At 36.9% G+C, this 3,443-nt stretch overlaps 1 protein-coding gene across 2 annotated transcripts in view; it reads right to left on the reverse strand.

The window, feature by feature from the left end:
* The window catches only part of LOC106870082 (putative mediator of RNA polymerase II transcription subunit 26), a 20,919-nt gene extending 20,125 nt beyond the window's left edge, over nucleotides 1-794 (reverse strand). For both annotated transcript variants that reach the window (XM_014916058.2, XM_052972956.1), the window contains exon 1: nucleotides 131-794. The gene's annotated coding sequence lies outside the window, so the exon portion shown is untranslated. The remainder of the gene's footprint in view (nucleotides 1-130) is intronic.
* Between the last annotated feature and the right edge of the window lie 2,649 nt (nucleotides 795-3,443).

Consider the following 3,443-nt stretch of genomic DNA (forward strand, 5'->3'; position numbering starts at 1 on the left):
TATACATACATATTATATATATATAAAGTGAATGTGTGTATACATGGATATATGTTTATATGTGCGTGTATAATATACAGACATATATATGCGTGTATAGGTATACATAAGAAATCTTTATACATCTTACAATGTCTTCTGTTGACTCTGGTTTTTAAAAAAATTAAAAAAGAAAGAATGAATCCACCGGTCGATCTGTGTTTATGAAACAGCAAAAACAGCTTTCCTCGATGTCGATCTCTGTTGCTAGTGACAAGCAACGAAGTTGTGGTGAAGATCCACAGAAACAGATGCTCAATTAGTGTCTGGAGACAGGACAGAAGACAGCCAAGACATAGAGAGAGGGCACTGGCGGATATGGGACTGTGGATTTTGGTGGCTGATGGGGGCAGGGGATTGGTGCTTTTTCGGCCCGATTTCTGCTGCTTCTGGGGGGGAGAAAAAAATTGTTGTGTGTATTTTATTTCCACGTTGATTAAGAAGTTCTTAAGACATCCGTTCAACTTTCTGCTGCCGTTGCCGATGGCTGCTCAGATTTGGCTCGTTCCCGTTCTTCCTCATTGTTGTAATAGAGGCGGCTAATGTCAGAGTACGAGAGAGAGAAATGGATAGACAGATGGATGGATAGATAAATAGATTTCACTAGATACACCAAGGGCTGTGTGTGTGTAGATATATAAAAATATATGTATATATATATTAGTAATGACGGTGGCATCAATGTGCTCCTCGCAGTCAGCAGCTTAAGGAGGTTCAGTGTCGTCTCGGTAGAGAAAGAAAGAGGAAGAAAGAGGAAGATAATAGAGAGAGAGGAAGTGAGAGATATAGATATAAAGAAGGTGGGAGTGGGGGGAAGGCTGCTTTGTATTAGAGCGGCTTGTAAACACAGGGGGAGATAACCCGTTCACAATACTATCAGGGGAGAAAAAGGACTTGAAATATGAAGGGTAGGGGGGGGATATATTTATTCGGTTCGTTTGTTTGCGTTTCTTTTTCTCTGAAATAAATATGAAAATCTAAACAAATAATTGTCACGTCAATAAAATTTGTCTATTGAAGAAATATTAGGAAGTAAAAAATAAAACATTTCAAAATGATCCGATATAAAGTTCTATAGGTAGGCGGTGTTGTTTTGTGCGGTTACTTTTACACCGGCGACACCGTTTCTTCCTATTGTTTCTTGGAGTAGATACAATGAATTTTGTTGTGTCTGGGGAAGGGTGGAACTTGAGCAGCAATTTTGTGACGCATGCCGTCTAGCTGAGGCTTAGAGCAAGCATTTACTTTATACCTCTCTTTCGCTCTCTCTCTCTCATTTTCTTAGGATAGGTGTAACATAAAGAACAGTTCTTTCCTTCTACATCACATAGACTTCTTCCACTTTATTTTGATGAGCAAAACAATAGTTGAATAATTAATCATTTTTATTATTACAACAACTATTGATTAATTTTTAAAATGTCTTCAAATTTTTAATGCAACTAAGGCTTGTGTACGAATTAAAACTTTATTCTGTATTTGACAGATGCTGCCAACGTATGACTCAAGTTACATCTCGCTGCCAGGAAGATTTTAAAATAAATATTCTACTTCGAGTTATATTATCTTTCCAATAAGTTATCTCCAGCAAACTCTGACCCAGTTTCTCAACTGGTTCCTTTTAAAGGCTCCATTTTTTTTTTTCACTTCAAAAAACAATTTTGAGCTAAGTTATATATATGTACGGTAGTGGATGTCTACACATACGCAAATGAATATGTATACATACAGTAAATGTATATGCATTTCTATACAATCTCATATATATATATTTATATACGTGTGTGTATTATACGCATATTTATATAATTTATATGAAAACGAAAGTTTGCACACAAATACATAAATAATATAGAATGAATTTATTTCAATATATATATCTATATATATTCAGATGCAAAATTTTTAGTACATCTGTATAAATGAATACAATGTTTATGTCGGTATGTGTGTGTGGTTCGCATGAAAGAATATATCTCTGGCAGAAAGACCACACGTGGCGGGAAACCGAGCAGCAACAGAGTGAATAATCAGCTGTTTGTATGTATGTGTGTGTGTGTATGTATATATATATATATATATATATATCCACACACACCACTATATACATGTGTGTGTCCGTGCGTGTATATATATACATACGTACGTATATGTTTGCGTCCATACATAATATATATATATATATATATATATATATATATATATATACACACACACATACATATGCAGATCTATCTTTGTGTGTATGTATATATGAGTGTTGTATATGTCTCCATGTCTTGACATCGCGAGATAGTTGTAAATGAGTGTCGCTGTTATACAAGCAGTGTCGTTCATTTCCAATATTCTGTAGAAACATGTCTGATCATGGAGCAAATATTACTGTACTTGGGAAAAGGTGAAGGTTGGCGGAAGGAAGGGCATTCAGTTATAAAAACTGTGCTTCAATTAATCCTGTCCGACCCATGCAAGCAGGGAAAGCTGGCATTAAAATGACGATATTTCTTTCAGTCATTTGACTGCGGCCATGCTGGAGCACCACCTTTAGTCGAACCTTTAGCAAATCGACCCCAGGCCTTATTCTTTGTAAGCCCAGTACTTATTCTATCGGTACCTTTTACCGAACCGCTAAGTTACGGGGACATGAACACACCAACATCGGTTGTCAAGCGATGGGGGGGGGGAACAAACACACACATACACACACATACATATATGATAGGTTTTTTTCAGTTTCTGTCAACCAAATCCACTCGCAAGGCTTTGGTTGGCCCGAGGCTATAGTAGAAGTCACTTGCCCAAGGTGCCACGCAATGGGACTGAGCCTGGAACTATGTGATTGGTAAGCAAGCTTCTTACCACACCTGCAAGCGTTTTTTTCCGCTTTTTTCCCCCTCACACCATTGTACAATCTGCTCTTCACTTCCAAGTCCTTCATTGCCAGCAGAGGTCATAGCACCCTACATATTTTCCAACCTATTATTCAAACGTCGTTTGAATAATGAGCACCACTAAAATCCCGAGTAAGTGATTCAAGAATGTACGTAGATCCTTATATCCATGCAAACACAGAGACACATACACACACACACACACACATATTTGCAACAATTTGAATAATACAGACAGACAGACAGACTAGTTTCCAGTGGAGCTTCGTCCCAGGCTGGTCTGTTTCTCGACTGCATATTTCAATATACTTCACAAGTCTTATATATATAATCCAGATTGTTGCAAATGCTGAGATGAACGAACAACTGTAACAGATTAACAGATGTGGATGAGATAAAAGACGGACCTGGATGAAAATTGTTAAAAGAAAATACAACATATCGTTGTTGCTAGATTTGAAGTTTTAGCAAATTAAGCACCATATAAGCTTGGAATCCTTTTTTTTTTTTTTT

Source organism: Octopus bimaculoides, chromosome 14 (assembly GCF_001194135.2).
Source record: "Octopus bimaculoides isolate UCB-OBI-ISO-001 chromosome 14, ASM119413v2, whole genome shotgun sequence".
In the NCBI taxonomy this organism is placed as follows: domain Eukaryota; kingdom Metazoa; phylum Mollusca; class Cephalopoda; order Octopoda; family Octopodidae; genus Octopus; species Octopus bimaculoides.